The sequence below is a fragment of the Heloderma suspectum genome, chromosome 3 (genome assembly GCF_057233095.1).
Source record: "Heloderma suspectum isolate Gila_16-S chromosome 3, 16-S_ref, whole genome shotgun sequence".
Lineage (NCBI taxonomy): Eukaryota > Metazoa > Chordata > Lepidosauria > Squamata > Helodermatidae > Heloderma > Heloderma suspectum.
Genome location: NC_139460.1, coordinates 201,400,377 through 201,419,422, shown reverse-complemented (window position 1 = coordinate 201,419,422; position 19,046 = coordinate 201,400,377). Strand labels below are relative to the sequence as shown.

Sequence of the window (19,046 nt, the reverse complement as noted above, 5' to 3'; positions counted from 1 at the left end):
ATGGAACTAGCGTTGCCAAACTGCAACCCAACAATTCCCTCTGTGCCTTTCAACCCAACACTGAATTAGGGGATAGGGCACCTACAGTTCTCTCCCTCTCTGCCTATTTTGTCCACTATTCCCCTGCATGCACTGAGGCATAGCTGCAATCCTGCTCATTACAGCAGGAAAGAAAGGGGGGCAGATAAAAGGAGGGGCACACAGAAGCCACAGCTGCCTTGTCTTCTAATATAGCGGTGGATTTATTAATTACTTTTTGTGAAATTTTCCAATATATGAGTGCAGAACACTTATGACATATGTACATGTGATGTTCTACAATGAACGGATATTAATAATGGATAACATCCAAACCAAGCCCCTCTTAGACATCTTACACAATATTTATCTATGGGTGATTGTAATTCAAAAATATATGGGTGCATACCTAGATAAGTGTTGCAAAAGACAATAGCAGCTGATTTCAAGGTACCAGGGAACCTCTGGACCGTGACCTAGTAGTCTTCGGAAAAGGTGCTGCAGGTACCAAGTAACGCAGAATTTGTGTGCAATTATTTTGGACAATGCTACTTGGAATTAGGGCCTAGACTGTCAGTTGGACTTGCATGGCAAAGTTTGGCCTGAGAATCAGCAGAGTCGCCATATGGTCTGCGAAGACCATGCGTACTAATTCACAGTGGTTGATGCTAGAAGAAACATTTGTGTTGAAACAGCTTTAATTTTTATTGAGATGTGGCTCTTACTTGCCCAATTTGGAACAACAACATAGCATTTCAATAATACCATTAAAATGCCCTCCCCTTTTAATATAGGCCCCCTTGACTTGATCCAAATTGATTGTGGCATACAGAATTCAAGCAAGTGAGCAATTTTCCATCTCTTTTCTGGAGGCCTACATTCTTTTCTCATCATTCACCAGATTTTTTTTCAAAGAACACATGAATAAGGCTGCCTTAAGGCTAACATTAAGTAATGCAGATTCAATTTAACAGCTTAAATGGGTTTGGGCTCTAATATGAATGGTAGAAGCTTTCTAATGCTCTTCAGATCACATAGCCTAAAGTCATGGTTATCCAGCAGACAACCGGGAAGTGACCACTGTGACCTTCCCAAGAGACAACTGGAGAGTAAGCTTTTTGCCTGGTTCGTATGTAGTGACAACCCAGAGTATAGGGTGAGTATGGATTGTTATTGAATCATGGGTTGTTGCTGAATCGTGATTGTCATTACATGTGAACTCTGCACTATGGTTTAACTATGGGTTGTTAACCACAAACAACCCAGGAAGAGAACTCATAGTTTGTTGTTGGGTTGTGAACTCTGGGTTATTCATGGTTAACAACCCATAGTTAAACCATAGTTCAGGGTTTGCATGTAAGGACAACCCATGATTCAACGACAACCCATACTCAACTCATAATCTAGGTTGTTGTTACATAGGAACCGGGTCTGTATGTGAGCTAAGAAGCTGGAGGATGAGGACTATTCAATTCAGGGATCAGATGGCTATCAATAGGGGAAATGAAATTCCCTTTCAAAGTCAGACTAAGATCTTTAAACCATGAAAATAAGCCAAGCTACATATGCAGAGGAATCACATGGTGTAGTTTTTCCTGGCTGCAGCATTCAGAGTGAAGGTGGGAAATTTCATATTTGAATGTTTCCATATGAAAAAAAAATTCTTGTGCACACAAAATCAGCATATCAGGGAGTAAGATTCCAGACTAGCCTCTTCCCAATCATGCTGGTTTTATATGTATTTGGATGTTGCTGAGCAGTTCACCCCTTTCCCCCGCAATATTAACTAGGGTGGATAAAAATCAATTTGTGTTTAAAACCCACATGCACATTAATTTTAATCATACATTTTATTTAAATCATTTTTTAAAAGATCATAAATAAAATACTAAATTTCCCTGTCACTTTAAAAATCACATAGCTATAACAAAATCTCATCATAAACATGCTAGACCGAAACTTACAGTCCCATAAAAATGAAGTTGCCTACAAGTCAAACATGGGCATTGATTTCAGTTTTTCATGCATCTCATGAAAATGTCTCTGTCCAGCCTAATGACCAGCTCTTGCATCTTGAAAGTTCTGGGCTTTCAGTTTCTCCAAGTACCATGCAGGCAAAGGCACAGGCTAGATAGGAGGGTTGTTGTTCTGTGCTTATATGGCAGTGGAGTTGGACCAAGCAAGGCATAGTTAAAACAAAAAGACTATCGTAGGGTGGATAAAAACTGATACTTTAAAAAACTGATTTGGGGGATGTCTTAAACATTTAAATTGGATTTTTTCCAACCCAGTAACTATCAAACCTTGCTTTGATCTACCAGTCATGGTCATTTCATGTGTTTGTTTCTTTGTTTTATGTGAGGTTGAACCTGGGCGAAGAAACACGAGTGAAGCAGAAAAGAACGACACTGGAAAGAAACAGAGAAGACAAAATTACCTAATCTTCTTGTATTCCTATACTAGACTGAAATCTTATACCCACTTACCTGGGAGTACACCCCATTGAACTCCGTGGAACTTATACATATGAAGACATGTATAGTATTGTGCTGTTAACCTCAAACTGTCATGGGTGCTGGTTATAAGAAGTCCTTATATGGGAATATTTTGAAGACATTCCCTCTATAGGTTTTTTTTTTTAATGGTTATGTGAGGGTTGTTTAACCCTCAAATAACCCCTGCCGCCTGGGTTCAGGCATTTTGGAAAGTTTGGGTTATATTTGTAACTAAATAACACAACACCTCCATTTTGGGATGCAATTTAGAATAATACCTCAATCCAACAGTGCTGTAATTGGAAAACTGACGAAAAGAGTTTAAATTAAGAGAATACGAATTTTATTTAGCCCCCCCCCCTTTAAATTCAGTTCTGCCCTGCTATAACCATTTTTTATCCTCCCTCTCAAGCTGACCATCTACAAAAGAAGACAAGGCTTCTGTAACTTTCAGAGTTGTAGATGAGAGGGAATTTCAGCAGGGGCAGCTTTTCTCACACCCCTTTGCATGACAAGCTGCCCAGCTGAAACACTCTCTTCTATACAACTATGCAAGGTACAGGACGCCCCCCCCCCTTTGCAGCTGGTCACCCTACTATGCCTTGCTTTGCCTGCTTTTATAATTCTCATTAGCCTTGGGGCCAGCTCAAAATATATTGCTGCCTGGGGCAGAGCAGCAAATTCCCACCAGCAAGTCAAGGTACATAACACCTAAGGCTGGACAAGTGTTTTGGCACCTGAAGCAGAGAAGCCCACAAGCACCTCTCCCCTTCCCTGGCAGTAAAAAAACACAACAGTAATAAACTAAACAACTAACCATTCGCTGCCCTTTCATGACACCCCAAATCAGTTGTCTGAGGCAGCCCCCTCACTCTCCATAATGGTAGGGCCAGCCAGATTGCTACCTCCTTAACTTCTTAACCTTCTTTTCTAGTTTCTTTTCTTCCTCCCTCCCTCCCTTCCTTCCTTCCTTATTTCCCTTGGCTCTGCACAGGCCATTTCTCTAATCAGATGAAAGCAGCAGGATTATCTCTGTCCCTCGCTGCCAGTCTCCATTTTGTTTCCTCTCCGTCTGGGGAAGAGGGGGGGAGGGAGGCACTAAAGTGGTGAGTGAGCTCACCTGTAGATGGAAAACACCATGGGCTGTTCTCTTCTTCCCTTCTGGCTTTGATGCTGTTTTGGCTTCCTCCTTGGTCCTTGGTGGGAGTTCCCAAAGAGAGGCTACAAATTCTCTCTGAGGATAGCTTTTGGGGTTTCTCTTTGATTTCTGAGCATCTTTTTCAACCGCCCTCAAGGCATCCTGGCCTGTGGCAAGTCTGGATGTGAAATCTCAGTGTGTTGGAGGGAAGGTAAGCGCTGCTGCCGACGCAGGCTCTGTTTTCTCCTGCAAAGGAGAGTGAAATCTCGTTTTTAAGAAGTGTGTGTGTGTCTGTGGGAATAACAAAGCTGATCATCTGGAGATTAGAAGAGCTACAGAGACAAACTCAGACAGAAACTCTCGAAGATGCTAGGAAATGTATTGGATTCAATTCTGATAGAAGAGTATTTTAATTTTCTCTTGCTGAATGTCTGTGAGCTTTTGCTAACTATCTATCTATTCCCCCGCCCCCGAGAATTTCTAAGAAGAATTTTCTAGGGCTCATATGTGCTTGAATTTGCACCCTCTGACCCTCATGGCCGTGCCTTTTCATCCTAGACAGAAGGAGTGACTGGGTGGTTATTTGGAAGGAAGGGAAATGTGCTTTCCACATGCTCAGAGGTACTCACTATTTTGTCTATTCCTGAAAGGAAGATTAACACTGCAAATAGGTTCTGTGGCTATGTTTACACTTATTGGAGCTGGGGCCTGTGGCTCAAATTAAGTCCCTGCTCTCTCTTTATGTGTCTTGTAGTGATTTCATAACAGTTGCGTCTGTTCTTTAATGTTTTAGGGATGCTCAGCTGGTGTGTGCCTCATCTGTTTGTATCTTGTTATTAAATGAGGTAGCTGGGGAAAGAGGAGAAAAGCACCCCCTTTTTTGTTACAATGTCTTATCTGATGATAAATCTCCCCACATACCATGATCGGTTACATACTGCTGAGAAAATATTAATGCTATCAATTTTGTGATATGGTCTTCTGAAAGAAAATTAGTTATGTGGCGCAGTGTCTAATTGTGTCCATGCAGCAGATGAAAGGAACAAACCAGAGACGCCAACTTAAATGGGTTATTAAATTGGCCACAACTTTATTAATTTTGAATAGGATTGGTGGAGGCATAGGGCATGGATCCCGCCATCGGGCAGCCCAACTGCTGTCCGATTCTCCCTCCAGGCCCACCTGCCAGGAGCGTTGGTGGTGGGTGGAAGGGTCAGAGACTCAGCATGGTGCAGACTTCTAACATGAACCCTTTCCCTCCACCCTGGATGTAGCATGCTTGCAGCCACCATGCTGGCCTGGTCTTGGTGCCACACCCACCCAGATCCCTTAGGGGGATCCCACCGCAGGGAAGCAGGGAGCCCAATCCCGATCTCCCCCCAAAACTGATCCAGCCCAATGCCTATCATGGTCTTCTGAAAGCAAATTAGTTACTTATATCATTACCTTCTTACTTAGCCTGAGGCCACTAAAGTTTCCAGTACCTAAACTGGTTTTTTTTAGCTGAAGGTGGATCTTTTCCTAGTTCGTAGAGATCTAAGTCTTAGTAGCTAAAACTGTTGTTGAATTTGCATAGGTGTTGGTTATTTTGCTGTTGACAAAATGTAGAATGCAGTGGCTGACTTGAAATGCTGGAAGTGTGTGTGTGTGTGTGTATATACATACACTGACAGTGTGCATTCATTTACCAGTGTATGTCTGATATTTTTAAAAAACTAAGCCTGCTGAATGGTAGCATTGGAAACAAATATTTGTGAGGGCTCAGAAAGGGCAACAAGCATTTCGGGGAGGATGGGTGAGCATGTCACAAATGCCTTTCCTTCAAGTAATCACAGGGGTCTAGCATTGCGGGTAGGAAGGTAGCCTATTTGTTTGAGTGGGGTTATTGCTCCCCCGCCACTGCTCTGGGGTCCACCTATGGTTCTTGTGCTTTTATCACAGGGGTATCAAACCATTTGCAGCCTGAGGGCCAAATACCATTTTGGAGAAACTCTCAGGGGGGCCTTGGCCAAAGGCAAAAGGGGCAAGGCCAAAAACACCAGCATATTTTAGTGTAAAGCTCTTGCTCTCAGTAACTAAGCCTTAGGAGAGGCATTGCTACCTTTTATAAAAGGGGGAGGGACTACACAAAAGCCAGGAAACCACCAAATGGTCAGTGGTTGGGGAAAAGCATGAGGCCAGGGGAAGGGGCATGGTCCTCTGAAGAACCCTGGAAGGCTGGATCGGGACTGCAGGCCTAAGGATCAACGCCCTTGTTTTAATAGAAGCCTGACTTACAGCGATTTAGCAGGTGAACCTTTTCCTCGCAGGGAGATATATGATGAGAGAAAGCACATCTGGCTTGTATGTCAGGCTGCTACTAAAAGCACAGGATAGAGCTTGTAAAAAATGTTGGTAAGCTTATATACATCTCTCCTCTCACCCCGATAACCCAGGAACATACATAATTACAAGGTTTTATATGACAAATTCAAAACACTAAAAAAAAGGAAAATAGCCACTATTTATTTACTTATTGACTGTACTTTTAAACTACCCAATAATCAAAGTTCTCTGAGCAGTGTACAATACATTAAAACATACAGTACAAATTATGACATGTTGAATGATAGAAGAGGGCTTTTCTTGAATGTGCATTAGGTAAACATACAACATGGTTTTCCAAAGAGACCAATGTACCAAACAAATTAATTTCTAAGTCAAATTTTGAAATTGTTTTGTATGATGGCTGAACTGTAGCCGAACAGATAGGTAGGAAGGTGTTTCAAAAGTCAAGTCTGTATGTAAGGACGGGGGAAGGATGGGTACTTAAAGCCCCAAAGCCATGAACATCCAGGGCTTGCCAGAAATATTTGCTGCTTAAGGTGAAGGACAGGATACCACCCAGCCCCATTCCATGTATCTTACTTCAACACCTGGGAGCAGCAGGGTAGCTTAGGAGGTGCAGGGCAGGCCACATGATGCATACACCTCTGTCTTCCCACACCTTGCCACCTGTTCCCTACTGCCAGCATCTACTGCCTGAGGCAGCTGCCTCGCTTTATTGGTAGGTCCAGCCCTTTGTAGTTTTACTCTGTCCCACTCAGATGAATGAGCCACACTTGCAAGTAATGGTACGCAGAACTGCAGCTGCAGTTGCCAAAGTTCAAGGACCCCATAATAAGTCCAGACTGAAGCAATAGCATGAGGTTTTCCTTCACTGAATTGTCATCTGCTCATCTTTTTAACCCCTTCATGGATCACTGCCTTGTTGTGGCGAAGGGGCTATTTTATAGGAGGTCTAGACAATGATGTCTTCAACCTGTAACCTTCCTGTATTACAGTACTGCTTCTTCTATTCTCTTACTGCAGAAAATCTGTTAAGAAAAAAAGTTGGGAAAGGTGCATGCCTTCTCATAGGTAGTGCTAGGAGCACTCCATCTGGAAGCACCCCTGATCTGCTCTGCTGTTTTATACTTCTCTTGTTGCCTAGCCAGGCAACTATCTCTTTATTACTCTAAAGTTTCCCAAGCCCTTCATTTTCTGGGCTCAGCCTGCTTTGTTCAGGTACTTCTACTAACAGGAGGACCTAAGCTACACATGACAGTGACAAACTGCTTCTTTCAGCACAGGTCCTCCCCATTTGTATGTAAAGCGGGGGTAAAATGTAAAGGGCCGAAACCACAGTGCTGAATCCTTGCAATCTGCCCCTTTAACTGCTTTTCTCACAGCCAGGCTCATTTCCTGTACTGGAGCCCAGCTAGAAGAAAACCAGCCAGGATGAGAAAGGGACTGTAGGGAGAAAAGCTGTGAGAAAGAGAGTTTCACATCGCCAGCCCATGTATCACTTTAGTTCTCTAAAGGCTAAAGTGTAAAGCAGAATGAACCTTCTGCTTTACACATGAATGGGCAGATCCACATTTAAGGACATGGACTGGCCACCATCACAAGACATTTGGGCCTTAGCATGGGCTATTCTCCCCTTCATGGATCACTGCCTTATTGTGGCGAAGGGGCTTGTGTAACTCAGTGAAGCCATAAGCTATGCCGTGCAGGGCCACCCAAGACGGACAGCTCATGGCAGAGAGTTCTGACAAAATGTGGTCCACTGGAGAAGGAAATGGCAACCCACTCCAGTATTCCTGCCAAGAAAACCCCATGGAATGTATCACAAGGCTAAAAGATATGACGCCAGAAGATGAGCCCCTCAGGTCAGAAGGTGTCCAATATACTACTGGGGAAGAGCAGAGGGTATTTCCAAGTAGCGCCAGAAAGCGTGAAGCGGCTGGGCCAAAGCCGAAAGGACACTCAGCTGTGGATGTGTCTGGTGGTGAAAAGAAAGTCCGATGCTGTAAAGAACAATATTGTTTAGGAACCTGGAATGTCAGATCAATGAATCAAGGTAAGCTGGAGGTGGTCAAACATGAGATGGCAAGATTGAACATCGACATCTTGGGAATCAGCAAACTAAAATGGCAAACCATTCAACATCACAGTAATTCAAGTCTATGCTCCAGCCACTGAGGCCGAAGAAGCTGAGGTTGATCGGTTCTATGAAGACCTACAACACCTTCTAGAACTAACACCAAAAAAAGATGTCCTCTTCATCGTAGGGGATTGGAATGCCAAAGTAGGAAGTCAAGAAATCACCGGGATAAGAGGCAAGCATGGCCTTGGTGTACAAAAAGAAGCAGGACAAAGGCTAATAGAGTTTTGCCAAGAGAACACGCTGATCACAGCAAACACTCTTTTCCAACAGCACAAGAGGCGACTCTACACATGGACATCACCAGATGGTCAATATTGAAATTAGATTGATTATGTCCTTTGCAGCCAAAGATGGAGAAGCTCTATACAGTCAGTAAAAACAAGACCTGGAGCTGACTGTGGCTCAGATCATGAGCTTCTTGTTGCAAAATTTCGGCTTAAATTGAAGAACGTAGGGAAAACCACTAAACCATTCAGGTATGACCTAAATCATATCCCTTATGCATATACAGTGGAGGTGATGAATAGATTTAAGGGATTAGACATGATAGAGTGGATGAGGAACTATGGACGCAGTTCTGTAACATTGTTCAGGAGGCAGCAACTCAATCCATCCCAAAGAAAAAGAAATGCAAGAAAGCAAAGTGGCTGTCTGATGAGGCTTTACAAGTAGCTGAGGAAAGAAGGGAAGTGAAAAGCAAGGGAGAAAGGGGAAGATATACCCAACTGAATGCAGATTTCCAGAGAATAGCAAGGATAGACAAGAAGGCCTTCTTAAATGAACAATGCAAAGAAATCGAAGAAAACAATAGAATGGGAAAGACTAGAGATCTCTTCAAGAAAATCGGAGATCTCAAGGGAACGTTTTGTGCAAAGACAGGCATGATAAAGGACAAAGAAGGCAGGGACCTAACAGAAGCAGATGAGATTAAGAAGAGGTGGAAAGAACACACAGACGAACTATACAGGAAAGATCTGAATGTCCTGATAGCCATGATAGTGCGGTCACTGAACTTGAGCCGGACATCCTAGAGAGTGAAGTCAAGTGGGCCTTAGGAAGCATTACTAACAACAAAGCTAGCGGAGATGACAGTATTCCAGCTGAGCTATTTAAGATCCTAAAAAGTGATGCTGTTAAAATGCTGCACTCAATATGCCAACAAATTTGGAACACTCAACAGCGGCCACAAGACTGAAAAAGGTCAGTTTACATTCCAATTCCAAAGAAGGGCAATGCCAAAGAGTGTTCAAACTACCGTACAATTGCTCTCATTTCCCATGCCAGCAAGGTTATGCTCAAAATCATACAAGCTGGGCTTCAGCAGTGTGCGAACCGAGAACTACCGGAAGTACAAGCTGGGTTTCGAAGAGGCAGAGGAACTAGAGATCAAATCACCAACATTTGCTGGATCACGGAGAAAGCAAGAGAATTCCAGAAAAACATCTGTTTCTGCTTCATTGACTACGCTAAAGCCTTTGATTGTGTGGATCACAACAAACTCTGGCAAATTCTTAAAGAGATGGGAGTACCAGAACACCTTACCTGTCTCCTGAGAAACCTGTACGAGGGTCAAGAAGCAACAGTAAGAACCGGACATGGAACAACCGATTGGTTCAAAATTGGGAAAGGAGTACGACAAGTCTGTATATTGTCGCCCTGCTTACTTAATTTATATGCAGAGTACATCATGAGAAATGCCGGGTTGGATGAATCACAGGTCGGAATTAAGATTGCTGGGAGAATTATCAACAACCTCAGATACGCAGACGATACCACCCTAATGGCAGAAAGCGAAGAGGATCTAAAGAGCCTCTTGTTGAGGGTGAAAGAGGAGAGTGTAAAAGCTGGTTTGAAACTCAACATTAAAAAAACTAAGATCATGGCATCTGGCCCCATCATTTCCTGGCATATAGAAGAGGAAGAAATGGAAGCAGTGACAGATTTTATTTTCGTGGGCTCCAAGATCACCGCAGATGGTGACTGTAGCCATGAAATTAAAAGACGCTTGCTCCTTGGGAGGAAAGCTATTGCAAACCTAGACAGCATAGTAAGAAGCAGAAACATCACCTTGCCGACAAAGGTTCGTATAAACAAAGCTATGGTTTTCCCAGTAGCAACGTATGGCTGTGAGAGCTGTACTATAAGGAAGGCTGAGCGCCGAAGAATCTATGCTTTTGAACTGTGGTGCTGGAGAAGACTCTTACGAGTCCCCTGGACTGCAAAGAGGTCCAGTCAGTCCATCCTAAAGGAAATCAACCCTGACTGCTCATTGGAAGGACAGATACTGAAGCTGAAGCTGAAATATTTTGGCCACCTAATGCGAAGAGAAAACTCACTGGAAAAGACCCTGATGCTGGGAAAGATTGAAGGCTAAAGGAGAAGGGGACGGCAGAGGATGAGATGGCTAGATAGCATCACTGATGCAATGAATATGGACTTGAGCACGCTCCAGGAGAGAGCGGAGGACAGGAAGGCCTGGCGTGCTATGGTCCATGGGGTCACGAAGAGTCAGACATGACTGAACGATTGAACAACAACATCTTTTTAAAGCTCTGTTTTTAACACATTATTATCTGCATTTTTAAAAAAATTCCAGGACTTTTTTTTTATGATTATGGTGATCAATATTCTATAATTCTGGGAATTATAGAGATCAGATGCAAAAGACAGGGCTCCTGTACTTTTAATACCTGTGCAGAATTCCAGCTGATGTAGCTTAACACATGCAGAGGTGAGGAAAACTGGGCAGTCACAATTTCCTCTCGCTGCACAGCTATTAAAGGTAGGGGAAGCTGCATCTAGTCATCCTAGTGAGAAATGTACCTGATTTTTTTTATTTCAAGACTGGTCTGACAACAGCTTACAAAAAGAACATTGACATTATTTTCCATTGCTACAGCTTGAAGATCATGCTGGGTTGTATAAAAACCTGCATGGGCTTATTTATGTTTCTGGCAACCCGGTCCTAGACATGTTGATTTATAGGTAAATCCAGTTGATTCCAGCGAGGCTTGTTTCAAGGTAAATGAGCTCAGGATCACATCCTCAATATGGGTATTTACTTGGGCAGTGGCAGCATCTGATTGAAAATAGAATTGATCAGATTCCAGTTGGGAACCTTGAAAACAAGAGTCACCTCATATGCATTGCCTTTTGCTTGTTCTAGGAAGTGAGATATTTAAATTTTTCTTGCAATGTTAAAAACTGTGCAGAAGACGGAGACAATTGAATGCAACTTTAGCATGTTTCATGTTAATGCCAGAGGTGTTTGCTTTGTTAATGATACAGTAATGCCTGCCTGGCTGCCACATCATAGGATGTTCCTTTATTATGTTTCATTCTCCCTGTGCCAACACTATGAAGTTGGCTGCACAGATTACACAGTTCCTGCAAACACCTGTGTGGACAAGATAGGAACAAAATAGGCTGAAGCCTCTGATGCATGTGGACTGCAGGGATCAGATGCATGGCATGAATGATCCACAAATGCCATGAGGTCACATCTGTAGTGATTCAATTCAGATTACAACCATGTTTAGTCAGTATTCAGCCGTGTCCACAAGAGCTCTTAGTTCACTGGTTCAGTGTATTAGCGCTAAGCCAGAAATGGATAAGCCAGCAGGTGATACTTGCATGTTGTGTGGCGTTTTATACCCAGTTGCCCTGCTTACTGACCTTGTGAGTCCTATGGACTGATGTGTTGAGCTAGTACAAGGGGTAGGCAGCATGGTGCCCATGGGCACTATTGTGCCCTCAGACACCTTTCTTGGTGCCCACTGATACGCTCTACTCCACCCAATGTTTGTTTTTAAAATATTTTTATATTTTCTTACCGGCAGCTGGGATTGCTTCAAAGAGAAGTGGAAACCTGTAGCTGCTGCCACCTTACTTTCCCATATATGCTTTTGGGCAGGTTACTTGTCCTTTGTGAGTGCCCATGCCTGCCCATGGCAGCCATTTTATGGTTGCATCCAGGACAGTTTCTCAAATTTCCAAATGTGCCCATGGGCCTAAATGCCTGCCTATGCCTGGGGTAGTAGGAATCAGTGTTGACATTGGCACAGTTGTTTAAGGGGATCAGATATGTTGAATCAATGCATCTAGTCACCAACCAAAAGTTGATCTGTACATGCAGAAGAATCATGTGGTTTAGTCCAGGGGAAAAACCCTCCCTGCACAGAAAAAAACTTGGACATCTGGGGGAGAACACTAACTTAGATCCTTTTTCCCTGACATGCTAGTTATCTATGTGCAGGGTGTTGGAGGTTTTTCTTTTGTGGGTGGAGTCATTGAAACATGAAATTGCCACCTGCAATAACTGGTACAATCCACCAAGAGATGTACCATGTGATTCTGCTACATGTGAAGGCCAGCTATCAAACTCCTTTTGCCACACATCCCCATGTCACCTGCATTCAGGTACAGTAAAATATTACTGACTACGCTTGCAAACCTAATCCAGTTTCAAAACTGTTCAACAGTTTTCACTCGCAGCTAAGGCATCCTTAGGAACTGTACTTCTGTGATGTGACTGGGGATCTCTAAAAGCATTGATCGGTGCCCTTAACAAAGCTACAATTTCAGGCTGTAATCTTATGCACACTTACCTGGTAGAAAGCGCTATTGAACACAGTGGGACTTGATTCTGAGTAAATATGCATAGGATTGCATTGCCAAGGTACTTTTGAGCAAGCCATGAAAGGTGTTCACTGGCTAGAGAGGGGAGAGGCTGGAGGTGATCGGATCACAGAAGTTATTGCCCTAAAAAAAACAATGCTCCTTCTGGCACCAATTTGATGTCCAATGCTCTTTCCCCTTTCTTGGTCATTTTTGTCACTGCCTTCTTCACTAGTGATGGTGGGCTCTACAGAAATCTGTTTGGTTTCACGTGGTTAAAATCAGGGATTTTTTAACACTGTTCTTTACATTAATTTGGTTTTAGCTGTTTGAAGGTAGATCTGGATTGTTCAAGGGCTCTCTCAGAGATCTTTTGAGTTGATCCATGAGTTATGAATTGATTGATGGTGAAAGTGAGCATGTATCCCATACCATAATGTTGAACACTAGTATAGAAGTGGCACTTTCCAAAAGTTACATTGGACTGTGTTCTCAAGGGAGGTGAAGTCAGTGCTTAGCTTCTAAAACGAGTGGTGATGTCAGGGTTCAGCCCCATGTGAGCACATTTCCATCTGCCTTGGAAGAACCCCTGCTTCTTAATTCTAAGGGCTCCTCCACACGGAGCTTTTATCCTGCTATTGAGATTGGTTACTCATGGAAGTTTGCAGATCGTTTAGATGACGTCATGAACCTCCAGGGTGTCTTCCACACTAAATGAGCTTATTCCATTTTTTTAAAAGGTCGGCGATAATGAGTTATCAAATTACAGTGTTTGAGTTCTACTTGAGTTCCCTCATGAAAAAGGAAAAGCCGCAATAAGAGGAGCTAGACCACAGTGTCATCTAGCAGCTGTATAATGAAACATATGGAAGACTCAGATAAGGGAGGAAAGGAGGGGGAAAGGGAGGGGGAAGGAAGCACGTGTAAAGGGAGGCTGTCGTGATCCTGCATTTAAAAAGGAAGCAGAAAGCCGCGTTTTAAATGCGGGATTTTAGGCCGATGTAGAGTTGTCGTAGGGACAGGCTGCAATTGCTCACTGATGATGAGAGAAAGGCACTTGGTACATATTCCGAGGTACTACTCTTCTTATACAGTACTATTTAGTTAAAGATTCTTTTAAAGGGGGCATGTCCACAGATGGGAGGGGGTGGTACTAGTTGGTTGTGGTTAAAGGAGGGCTGAGGCTTCAGGGTGAAGAACAACAGTGCCAGCAATATTGCGAGGCTGTGTGTGTTCCTCTCAGGAACAGGAATCAGTACTAACATGCCCACTTAGTAGGTCACAAGCATGGCCTACATATGTGAGCATTATAGCCCATGAGCAGGGTACTCATGCCACAGGCATTTCCTATGGAGCAAATTGCGTACTGGATCGTTTTGGAGAGTCTAACTCCACTGTAATGACATTGGAAAAGTCAACACACCTCAGGGAAAATGCTATTTGTCTGAATCATGCTCCTTCCATTAAGCATTTGGCTTATACCTCAAAGTGAATTTAATGTGTAATTGCATTTGTGCATATTCTTCCGCTGTACTATGACCTCTCTATTCCACCTGCCCCACTGTCTCCCCACTGTCAAATTTTAGTCTGTGTTCTGCTTATGTTATTCTATAAAGCACCATGTAGACTGATGGTGATATATTAAAAAAACAGAATGATCCAGGATGATAGTCTATTAATTACAGCGCAATGGATGTGCTATGTACATTGATAGCACTATAAATCAGTATGTCAATAATACTAAAGGGAAAGTGAAACTGAGTGCTAAGTACAGAAAGAACCTTTGAGCTCTTCCTATTTTAACTCTTCTTAAATTTGTAGTTGAATCATATACCTCAGCGTCAGTTACTTTGACTTGCGGCATGATCTCTTTGCCCTTGTATTTTAAAAACATTGAAACTTACCCTTGGCTCCTTAGAACAAGGTTTTGCCTGCTCAATATTATGCCATCACTCAGGGAACAGAGCTGCCTCCGTGGGTAATGGAGAGGGTTCACCCACGCCCATAACATTCTCAACCAAAGTAATTTAAGGGTGCAATCCTATGCATGTTTAGACAAAAAATAAGTCCTACAACTCCCAGCATTCCCCAACCAGCATCCTTAGGTCATCCTGGAAGTTCTGAAGCTTCTAAGAAATTAAAACTGGTTTAATATTTGTAAACATAGACTTGATATCCTTCACTTCAACAAACAACTTTTTCGGAACCTCTCCTGTCAATATACAAAGTGTACATGTCCTCTTATATGGGTCATTAGCTCCTCTAAAAGCAGCATTTGCCAAAGGGGAATAATCTGTGTTGTCTATAAAAGGGATTTGACCGCTCTGCCTCCCTCCAGACACCAAGTCTGTTCCTCCTCCTCCATTCTCATTCTGAATGTTATACTCCCCTGTTCGTTCTTCTAAGGTAGATAGAACTCAGAGGACTTAAATCAGGTGTGGGAGACCTGTGCCTCCCCAGGTTCTGATGAATCCCAACTTCCATCAGCCCCAGGTAGCATAGCTAATGGTCAGAGGTGATGGGAGCTGTAGCAGAACATCATCTAGAGTGCCACAAGTTCCCTACCCCTGATGAAGTAATCGGACCTCAGTGTTTGTTTAAAAGGAGGAGAATCGTTATTGCACTTTTTTTTTTGCCTTCTAGTCCAAACTATAATGGCCAAGACCATTGATTGTTGGTTACAATGCCACTCTGTTACTTTCTCAGCCCTCCAGTATTTCAGTGTACCTGCCCAAAGTAAAAGGTAGCTGGAAAGACAAGAATACATGGCACTTTATAACTCAGATTTAATTATATGCAATTTTTTTTCTGAGTTTGTAAACATTTAAAAAACCCGACCCTGCCAATGAAGTCTATTATTAGTATACCTATATTGCGGGAGGGAAGAACCCTGTGATTAAATACTTCACACACACATCATCTTCCTCACTATGGTGAGATGTATTGTATTTCTATTTAAACTCTAGTTATTTCTAAATTTGCATCTATACATATAAATTAGCACATGCAAATTTTATGCACTCTGTGTCATCCTTTGTCCTCTGTTTTTGGTGACATATAAGTGGCGATGTGTTAAGTGGCCACCCTACCTGTGAGTATGCTTTAGCTGATGCAGATCATAATGCAATTTAGCACATTACTTCTGACTACCTTAGCAACCAGCCTTGCCACTAAGGGCACAATCCCATGCATGTTTAGACAGAAAAAAGTCCTACAGCTCCCAGCATTCCCCAGCCAGCTACGACTTTTTTTCTGTCTAAACATGCATAGGATTGCACCTTAAGTTGATCTTTTTTGCGTGGACTGTGGAATCTTATCTTTTGTATATTTGCTGTTACTGTTTTGGCTGTTTGTAATTACTTAATGATTTATTATAATTGTGAGTGATTTTGTTTTAATTATTATTTGCTAATTTGTAATATATATGTAATTGATTGATATTTGGTTGATTTAAATTGTTTTGTTTCTAATTATTTTTCATTCTTATATTTATCAGATTGAACATTTAGGGTTTGGTGTGTGTATTTTGTTTAGTTATTTTTTTTCTATAGGTTTTAAGCTTCCTTGAGCAGAGTAATGTAGAAAGTTAGCACATAAATTAAAAATGGAGAAAAAAATGAGATGAATGAAATTTAGCTAGGATATTGCTTAACAAGCATGATGAATTCAGTGGACTGACTCCTGAATAAACAGGATTGGGCTGTGAATTACTTACCAAGTAGTGGAGTAGCTTCATTAATCAACTATCCTTGTGTGAAGATGGACAGATCTAAACCGATACAGAAGACAGTGACTTGAAACTGTACTGTTCTAAATTTCTTGGTACTCTGCTGTTGATATTCAGCAAATCACAAAGATATGTTCTATGCCACTTCAGATACACATACTGCTTTTAAAACTTTACAAAATTCTTCAATGTGTTTTATTATTGATTTAATTGCATTTGTTTTTATTATGTATGTTGCCCTGAGAGCTTTGGCTATCGAGTGACTCATAAGTGGAAAAATAAATAAATAAATAAATAAATAACAATAATATAATGCTGAGAATCACTTGTTTGAAAGTGTTCCCATGTTAAAAGCTCTTTGCATATGCAATGCTAGCAGGTCATGGAGAAGCTACAGAACCTGCCTTCTGGATGTGCAGTTTCCATGCGCGGGGTGTTTCAGTGTGGATGCCCTAGCAAGCAAAAAACCCTCCAAGTGCATTCTGAGTCCTTGCTAAGTGCTCAAATAACCCCTGTCTGTATTAGTCCATTTTTGTGTCATTTGTTCAATTATATGCTGTTATGGTTGTATATTCTATGCCTGAGGGCCAAACTAGACACGATACCATTCATGTAATGAATAGTTGGATGCGTGTTTGTGTTTTTAAAAAGAAATAGCAGGCACAGGACTCCTGATTGGGGGATTGGGGGGAGCTTTAACTCTTGGGTTGGGGGGAGCTTTAACTCTTCTTCCTCCTACAATCCCAGTTTGAATTTGGGCTCCCACACCTGGTATTTACATTGAGTACAGCAGTGGCTTGGCTGATGGAAGCATTCCTTCCAACACAAATCCCAATTTGCCATCTATTTCTGAGGTTAGATGCTACACTTGGTAATGAAGAGGTAGCAAACTTATCTTGATGCCTGTTAGTACTACTATTGGTCAACTGGAAAAAGGTTTTGCCAATCTTTACATCCCAGCCACAATCCTGTTCATCTTTCACCTTCTGTATATATGTTTTTAAAAATTGATGGTGCATCCCTCCATATTTCCTGAACATCACAAGTTTTTTCACCCTTTCTTTCTTTTCTTTTTTCCCTGACTTTGCACATGTCCAGTAATTTCAGAATCACCTTTCTCCAAAATCTCCTCCCCAATTAGCATAATTTGGCAAGATTAGCCATGTATATTAAGGGCTGCATATAGTGTGATTTTAAAACCAAAGCATTAAGCTCATCTCCAAAATACGAAGTAGAGCATGGAGGTGCTGGCTTCAGGTTTTTGACAGCCCTTGGGCAAGACATCCTCAATGGTCCCCATCCCACAGTGAGTCTGCCTTCTCACCACCATTGTATCCAGCTAGTATTGCTCCTCCTCCTCTTTCTCATCATTGCTACCACTTGCTGTTTGCCAGGCAGAGAGCCAGTGAGCAAGTAGGCAGTAGCATCTACTGCTCCTTCTCCTCACCACCACCATTATGGGCCAGAGTGAGAGGCAGGTGACCAAGCAGGTTGTATTGGTGCAGAGGAGAAGCAACTGCAGGGGGCTGTCAGCAGGTCCCTGCTGGTGTGTGGGCCCTTGAAAGGTGCCCAACCATGCCTACCCCGACACCAGCCCTGGAGCCTGATTATCCAGAAAGGAGGAAGCTTTTGTGTGCACGTTTGCAGTAGCTCACAAAACATGGTGTGCAGGGACAAGAAGGACAAATTATATTAAATCAAATTGGTAAGGATTTTAAAGGAGGTGCCCAGGTGTAACCGAAGCTTTAGGGCTTGTTCAGGTGTTTATAAAAGAAGCATGCAGCTCTGAAACAGAATATGGGCAAATGTAGCTATTTGCCTGCATTAAATACACAAGGCCTTTAGTTTATTTGCTTGAACAAGATAATTTGAGGTGCAGCTAAAAATAAAAGGAAGGTTGGTCTGGGCATTAAGTAAAACCCAGTGCAGTGATTTGATTAGTAGCAATTTACCATCTGGAAGGAAGGACATTTTTAAGGCCATCACTTAAAAACATATACTGTTGTGTTTTTTTTAATTAGAGAAATTGTATTAATTGTCACAAAATGATGACAACACTTGAGTAATCCTTTGTTTTATGTATGTGAAATTCTTGGGATTAGCCACCCCACCTGACACACTGGGGAGAGGGAAGAGGAAGGGTGGTTTCCATATACTGTTATGCTGGTGGTAATCGTTTTATGTAACAAAACAAAAACCAAACAGGCTTTTTTGTGTGAGTTGCATTGTCTAAATCTCATTATGAATGTGGAAGGATCAAATTAATGAATTAGGCCTGTAGTATGAGAAGGAGGAGAATTTGTTCCTTCGTTTTTTGTTTTTTTACTGAAGATCTTTTCTTGCCTTAATATGCTGTACAACATACTCCTGGAAGAATCTCAGGAATGCTTTGCAAGCACAAATTAAACTTTGGGGGCAGGGAGGAGAACTCATTCCCCTGTTGCAGTTATGTAAACTAAGTCACAAGTAGATTAAAGAGCATTCAAAGTTATACAGTGAACTGGTAATCTTGTCAAGTAAAAAAAGAAGTCCAAATTATATTCTCCCATTTTTTTGTGGGTAGTGGGGATTTTTTCATCACTT

General features: G+C 42.1%; 1 protein-coding gene across 2 annotated transcripts in view; it reads left to right on the top strand.

Moving 5' to 3' along the window:
• Nucleotides 1-3,597: 3,597 nt before the first annotated feature.
• GPRIN2 (G protein regulated inducer of neurite outgrowth 2) overlaps nucleotides 3,598-19,046 on the top strand; it is a 39,940-nt gene continuing 24,491 nt past the window's right edge. Inside the window, exon 1 of one of the 2 annotated variants that reach the window (XM_084845308.1) lies at nucleotides 3,598-3,862. The gene's annotated coding sequence lies outside the window, so the exon portion shown is untranslated. Of the gene's footprint in view, nucleotides 3,863-17,855; nucleotides 18,169-19,046 lie in introns of those variants that run through there. The other variant, XM_084845307.1, reaches the window with a different exon arrangement.